We start from the raw sequence: 8,535 nt of genomic DNA, 5'->3' as shown, positions 1-8,535 counted from the left end.
ATATACCTAATAGATTGATGGATGAACTCACCATTATAAGGACCTTGTCCACTTTGTGTTTCACTTCCTCTTCCAAAATATGCTTAAAACTCCCTATCTTGCCTAGCTTTAAAAAATCTGGATGATGAAAAATGGCAGCAAATACTGTTAAACTATCACATGAAATTATCCACAACTGGATTTTGAATATTGTTGTAGTTATTTCTGCTAATATGCTCAATAATTCCGGAAATCTAACTTGCTGCCATATAGTATGCTTGTCTCGAGCATCATTCATCTGAGGCATTCCAAAATTTTGTTTTAAAAAATCAATGGGTTGCTGAGAGTATAAAAGGTGGCTAAGGTTTCTTCTCTTCCATCTTCTGGAATGGATGTTTTCTGACTGACCACATTTTCAGCAAACCAGTTAGTGATATTTGGCAGGCCTCACTGTCTCCAAATATTTGTGGACCTTATGGTTACTGGGTTGCTACTTGGAAGATAATGTAATGAAAGTTTGCAAATTAAGACCAAAAATGTTGTTTAAACAAATGTATCAAGGGTGCAAAAATTGTTAATGTTTGTTCCATTATTAAGGACAATATGACTTTTATTTCCATGTAAAATAAGGAAAAAATTGTATCAATCTAGACAAGGAGTATCAAACTCAAGGGCCACAGGATGGATTCAATCCACGATGTGCTTAGATCTGGCCCGTTGGGCTGCCCTGGAAGCAGCAAAGACAGGCACGTGGTATCTCTGCCAGCAAAAAGAGAGCTAGGAAGGGCCACACACGGCCCTCCCGAGCTCCATTTTCAGTTGTGACAGCCTCCTGCAATCTTCTGTCAGCAAAAACAGCCTTGGAGGGCCATGTATGGCCCTCCGAGCTCTGTTTTCACTGTCACAAGAGTGATGTTGAGCTGGCCAAATCCACCAAGGCCACCCCACTTCATCCCCCTGAGGTCAAACACAACCCTCATGCGGCCCTCAATGCAATAGAGTTTGACACCCCTGATATAGATTATTAGTTAATCAAATTCAGGATTATAATAAATAGGCTTTCTTTCTAGTTGTCCCAAAAAAGGATTCCTTCACAACCAAACTTTGAATCTATGGGCAAAGTGTATATTTTGCCACTGACGTATAGCCTTTCTCCCAAAATAATGAAATAGATTATGTTATCTAGAATACTTAATTTTTCCCCTGTATAATACATATATCAACTGCAGAGTGTTTGCAGTATGGAGTTTGAAGTCATTTAAACATTAAGTAAAGTATTAAGAGGATTGTTAGAATATCTAATCTGAAGTGTTAAATGCATCTCGAACATATTTCAGAAAATTTTTAACTGAGACTGAACTCAAAAGAATTTACTCTCCTTTCCTGTGCTTATTTCATTCATATTGACTGCTGAAATAATACTGTTACATTGTACATTTTATTTTGATGCAGTTATATTCTCTTTTATTATTTAAATGTATTCTGTACATCACCTGGGGATATGTTGCCTATCAGCTAGTGTTTAAATAAACAAAAAGTAATTAAAACTTCAGATAAAATCGTCTGCTAGCCTGTATTTTAAAAATCATCAATGGAAAAATGCTATCAATTTATTTAGTGATAATCACGCGTATAGAATCACACGTGTGGTTAAGGTTTGAATTTAATACCAAACATGAGAATTAAAAATATATACAAGTCTTGTGTATCTGAAGCACCACAAATTAATGTCGTTGTTAATAATGTCATTGTGTAAAGCAATCTCTGCCCTGCAGCCTTTGCAGATTTTTCGTGCAAATATTAAAGGTCCAATACATCCAAGCATTTAATATTATTGTTTAGTAGGTAACAAATCTGTTTGTATAATGGATTGACCTAGATTTTTAGATTGTTATATTTCACAGAAATATCAGATTTTTTAAAATTAAGCATGGCTAAAAATATTTTTGCCTTTAAAAAAAAATCCAACCAACCAAAGTAGCTTCAAGACAGATGTGCATTTGTGTGCTTTGCCTGCTATATTTTCACCTATTTGTTGCGCCCTATCTGCAATGTTCCTGTTTAAAAGAAATGTATGGCATAGCTATTTTAAGCTATTTGAATTTTACTCAGCTGCTGTTTAAAACTTTACTGTAAGAATTATGGTTTTAAATGTGTGAGGTAGAAATTAGGCTGCATGCACCTGCTTCTTTAAGGCTTCAAATGCACATGGCACATAATTGGAAAAATGTTGATGTGTGCCTCTGCTTAATTGATGTGTTTTTCATAATGGTGTATTTAAAACAAGGAATTGCTCAGCTGCTACATATAAATGTATTGAGCTGGTTGCTTCTTTTAAAGGTCCTTATAGCTTCAGCTTGCTGCTTTCATAAGCATCCTAATTATTTTCTTCCGCCTTTTGCATTGATACATTGGATTGCATCCATTGTTCCCAACTTGTCAAGTGCAAGCAACCACAGCCATTTGTAAATAGCTAAAGTAAACTACTTTATTGTCTTCTACCTAAGTTACAAGAATATCTCCAGATTGCTTACCTTCCCCTGGGGATGACCAGATAAGGCTTCAGGGATCTTGAGGGAAATCAAACTTATATAGCTTGCAGTTGCATGATTCTAAGCAGGCTCCTCGCTTGACCCCTTCTTCTAGCATAGCTGGCGGTTTCCCAACATCTAGATGTTTATCAGTAGAGTGTAGTTACTACCTTGCAAACCTCAGATGTTCTCCTCAATCAATTTGGAACAATGAGGGCATTTACAAATCTGATCAAATAAATCTGACAGAAGAAAAGTTCTTAATGAAAAGATATGAACATGGGGACCTTCCAATGATCAGTACTGAAACGGATGCTTTCTTATCTATTCAGAAGAAATCAGAAATTTAAGATTAAGATTTAAGATTTATTAGATTTGTATGCCGCCCCTCTCAGAAGACTTAGGGCAGCTCACAACAACAACAATGCAATATACAGAGTACAAATCCAGTGTAAATTAAAAAACGAAATTTAAAACCCATAGATATTAAAAACAATCATTACTGCACAATCACACCATTCTCATATATTACAGTCAGGAAAAAAGGTGGTTGCGGGGGGGGGGGGGGGAGGGATAGTTATTCCCCCCATGCCTGGCGACATAGATAGGTCTTCAACATCTTGCGGAAGGTGGGAAGAGTCGAGGCAATTTGAATCTCCGGGGAAAAATTGCTGATGAACTATGAGTAAACAAATTTACTTCCCTCAACACTGTCAGACTCTACTACATCTGCACTTCTATTCTACTAGTTTTTCTCATCATTCCTATCACCCATTTCCTCCCACTTAGGACTGTATGACTGTAACTTGTTGCTTATATCCTAAGATTTTTATTAATATTGCTTCTTCATTGCTTATTTGACCCCTATGACAATCATTAAGTGTCGTACCACATGATTCTTGACAAATGTATATTTTATTTTATGTACGCTGAGAGCATATGCACCAAGACAACTTCCTTGTGTGTCCAATCACACTTGGCCAATAAAAAATTCTATTCTATTCTACTGGTGATACTAAATTATTTAGAGGAGCAACAAGCATAAAAAGAGTAGAAGTGATGACGGATGTTATTTCACAAACTGAAGCATCACTAATATACTGCCTTGGATACTGTCTATCTAAATGTAGCTTCTGGACTATCCTGGATAATCTGGGTGAAATTGATATGAAGAGAAGAAAAAGAAGATGCAGGATGGAAAAGAAGAATTTATTGGGAATCAGTTTAAAATATTACAATGTAATACAACACAGAGTTTAAGCTGACAACCTTTTGTGATCACCAAGCATAGGAAACTATCCTTCACATGTCTAGGTGGCAAAAGATGAAAGAGGATGTCTACTCGTGCAAACTGTTGAAAAATCTGCTTTAAAAATCTGGAAGAAGAGCCCTTTTGAACATCAAATTGCCCACAAATGTGCAGTGGTATATTATATTTACTTGTAACTCATCCAGGAACAAAATAGTTTTTGGAATATGGATGAGTTTCTGAAGACTGGTTGTCATGATCTCCTGTATACTGTAGTTTGAGTTTAAAGATCCTGGTTGCTTATTTGTATCCTATGGGAATCATTAAGAGTTGTATCTCATGATTCTTGACAAATGTATCTTTTCTTTCATGTACACTGAGAGCATATGCACCAAAGATAAATTCCTTGTGTGTCCAATTACACTTGGCCAATAAAGTATTCTATTCCTATCCTATCCTATCCTATCCTGCTATTCTTATTTTATTCTTATTTTATTCTTACTCTATTTTTATTCTATTCTATCCTTTAATGTCATTAAAACGTTTGTGACTTGAGGACTGCACTGATACGAGAGCAGCTCCTTTTATATACTCCTTCGCAGTAACAACGATTGCTCTACTCCATCTGTTATTATATGGAACATGATGATTGAAACGGCAGGAACAATAAAAGAAAGGTATTGCTTCAAAGTATCACAATCAGAGGTGGGCTGCTAAGGTGGAACAATGACGTGTGCTCGCCCCCATGGCTCTGAGTGCTAACGGAGTCCAGCGCAATTCTGCTACTGCACCTGGGCAGGTAGCGAAATTGCAGGTGCGCCATAGGTTCCACCTTAGCAGCCGACCTCTGATCACAATGTTTATCCTCGGAGAGGGGCGGCATACAAATCTAATAAATAATAATAACAACAACAATAATAGTAATAATAATAATAATAATTATTATTATTAATAATAATAATAATAATAATAATAATTATTATTATTATTATTATTATTCCAAAATGGACTCATTGTTTAGGAAAAATGTAATACAAGGATCAGGAATCATTTCAGTACTCTGAGTTTGGCTTGTCCTTTGTTTAATGGTTGGGGTGGGCCATTGAACAACCTGTTTTTAATATTCCCCTGTGAATATTATCTTTATAAGGAGAGTAAATACTTTTCCTGAGGAGTCTTAACACAACTCCACTCCGTTCTCACCCCCACCCATTACCATACCAACTAACCAATATGGCTCTAACCAATGGATAATTGGGTAAATACATTCCAAGTTAAGTTTTCTATTCTCTTCTATATCTGTTTGTATTGTATACTATACATGCCTTATTGCCATGTCAACCAAAGAATCTAAAACACATACAAGCTATTCATCTGGTCTGGTGTTTAACTCTAGTTAGAGAACAAATATAAAATCCTGAGAAGTTTATTTTGTTCTACAGCTTATTCTCAGAAAACGAACCAGAGTCTACATATTGTACATAAACACAATTTTTTGCTTCTACATTCATTTTCCATTCTCCGTATGCCTTCATTGTTCATATTTATTTATTTTTTAAAAAAGAACTTTATACTTTCCCAGTTTAAATGATTCTGGTTTTTTGGCGCATATGAACATAAGAAGAGCCATGCTCAGTCTGGCCAAAGCTCATCGAATCCAGCATTCTGTGTCACACAGTGACCCACCAATTGTACATGGGAATCTTCAGCAGAAAGAGAGGGCAAAACCCTCCTTTTCCCTTGACCCCCAACAAATGGTACTCAAGGAAATCCTGCCTGCCTAACCAACATAGAGGCGGCACTTGGACATCCGTTTTAATAATCACCAATACATTTGACATCCATGAATTTGTCTAATCCTGCCATAAACCAACGACCCTCTGGGTGAAGAAATATTACCCTTTATTTGTCCTCACTTTCTTACCTATGAACTTTAGGGAGTGCCCCCTTGTCCTAGTATTGTGAATTGTTCTCTATCCACTTTACTCATAATATTATTGTGCACTTGAGTTCCCACACCTGTGTACCCATGGACTAACAGTGGATTTTCTTACAGGTCAGTTCCCCAAATCCTAATCTATAAAGTTTCCATTGAATAAACTGAAAAGCTAGAGTACTTTTAGGTTTGGAGGCAATGCAGTGGGTGACTTACACACTGGTGGAAACTCTCTGCTCCAGGTTCCTTTCTTGCAGTTGAGATCTGGAAGGCCCTGTGTCCTTTTCTCTACTTTGCAGAGCTAGTTAGTCAGCAAGAGTGGCAAACAAGTGAGATAAGGAAGGCAATGGGACGCAGGTGAGATGTTACTAGAGAAAGACAGCTGGAGAGACACCTGCAGTCAGTACAACTGCTAATTGTTCAGAGACTAGATCTGCATCTGAGAAATGCAAATGCAAAGCAATAAAAAATAGTCTCAGTTTGCTTTGGACTCTGTGGTGAATAGATGTATTAAAAGACAGTTCAAAGTCCAAATAAATAGTAACTCCTCTTGGCTCTCCCAGGTAAGACAGACAAGGAACACAACCACACAAGCTCTTTATTGTAAGGCCATATTAACAGAATTTTGCAAGTCTGAAATACAGAACTCCCACCATCACTTTTAAATGTCTGATGTGTAAGGGTGAATCTTTTTAAAGTTTCTTTCTGCGTCCATTAAGCAGTTATGAGTTTATTTCACTTTTGTTCTGATCATTCCTAGGCAGCATCTGTTCCCCTCATCCCTCAAACTCATTACCACATACCATTACAAGCTTCATAGTTCAATGGATGGAATTAGTAAATTATGCCTTAGTAAATTATTATAACAAATGTTTTTTCTTCTCAATGCTAACAAAAAAAGAAAGAAAGAAGGAGAAAGACACAGCTCAAGCAACCTCATTGCAGTTTTCTCTTTTTTGAATATCTAGCATTGTTGAATACTACAAAGGTTATTTTCTCACCTATAAATACTTTGCATCATGTCAGTTGTACACACTCTGTAATCAACAGTCATTTGACTGCTGTTAAGGAGTCCCATGAGAAATATAATAAGCTGTAAACTAACAAGGTGCAACCTGCATCAAGAATGTAAATGAATATGGGAAAATAGTTTTCATATCTCTCTGGCACATGAAAAGAATTGTTTGGCATCATTACTAATAAACAAATGACTTTTAAAAAGATTCTATCCTATCTTTTAGGCTGATTATGAAAAAAAGTCAGAACATTTCCCTAAATCAAATATTCGCAAAACAAAACAGGAAGCTTATTGCTCCCTTTCATGTGGAAATTGCAGTCAAAACAGAGCTAGGAAGGAAAAAGAGGGTTGTAAACAGGGGTGGGCAGAAGGCAGAATGGGGTTGAACGCAGTTCCACAGGCAGAAATGAAGCTGTGTGCCCAACTCCAGCTGATCATACCCCCTCCCACCCTCCTCCACTCAAAACAGAATGCCCTACGAAAGCAGACTATCAATCCTAGGTCTAGAAAGCTTAGAACTACGATGCCTAAAACATAATCTAAGTATTGCCCACAAAATCATATGCTGCAACATCCTGCCTGTCAATGACTACTTCAGCTTCAACCGCAACAACACAAGAGCATGCAACAAATTCAAACTTAATATTAATCGCTCCGAGCTTGACTGTAAAAAATATGACTTTAGCAATCGAGTTTTTCGAAGCGTGGAACTCATTACCGGACTCAGTAGTGTCAACCCCTAACCCCCAACATTTCTCCCTTAGACTATCCATGATTGACCTCTCCAGGTTCCTAAGAGGTCAGTAAGGGGCGTACATGAGTGCACTAACCTGTCTTTTGTCCCCTGTCCAATTGTCTCTCCTTATCTCATATCTCATATATCTTTTCTTCCCTCATATATCTTTTCCTCTATTTTTATATCTTCTCTTTATATATAATACTTCATGTCTATTCTCTTCAATAAATAACTAAATAATAACTAACTAACTAACTAACTAACTAACTAACTAACTAACTAACTAACTAACTAACTAAATAAATAAATAAATAAATAAATAAATAAATAAATAAATAAATAAAAATAAAAGGAGACCAGCACCAGCAGGAGTTGCAAGGGGGCCATTTCCTCCCCTTTCTTTTCTCAATAGCTGATCGGCACCCGTTCGCCTACCTACCCATCCCGAGGCAAGGGGTGACCCAGGAAGGAGAGCGCAGAAAACATGAAGCAAATTGTCACCCCGGAGAGCGACACTGCTGAGGTTGTAAGTCGAAAACATAACAGTTCACTTGAATTATGATGATCATTCAAGCCACTCTCACCTGGTCACATGGCTGGCAAGCCCCTCCTACCCAGTCACATGACCATCAAGCCATACCCACAAAATAAGCCACACCCACAGTGTGGCAGTAAACATTTTGGCTGCCCATTACTGGTTGTAAACCTGTGAAAGATCTACAAAAGTAAAGATAAATTAGGATTGGGTGACCAGTGAACCTAGTGGGGACTTTGAGCATACATGGGAACTCTTGTTTGAGAAAAGGAAAACCTGAGAATTTGGAGCTGTAGATGGGCAAATAGAAACAAAAATTGTAAGAAGAGGGCATTGTTTTCCATATGGAAATGATACCCTATTGAAAGGTTGAAATAAATTATAACACTTTGTCCAAAGCTCATCTTATCAAAACAGAGAGAACGGAAAAAAATATGGTAATATTGGAATCACGGGGAAGATCTCAAAATAACACTGGTGGAAAAATATCTGGGAGGGACCCCATCAGTTACATTTGCAAGGCTGTAGAGAAATTGCTGTAGAGAAATTGC

The sequence above is a fragment of the Erythrolamprus reginae genome, chromosome 3, assembly GCF_031021105.1.
Source record: "Erythrolamprus reginae isolate rEryReg1 chromosome 3, rEryReg1.hap1, whole genome shotgun sequence".
Classification (NCBI taxonomy): Eukaryota; Metazoa; Chordata; class Lepidosauria; order Squamata; family Dipsadidae; genus Erythrolamprus; species Erythrolamprus reginae.
Note: the sequence above shows the minus strand (reverse complement) of the source record.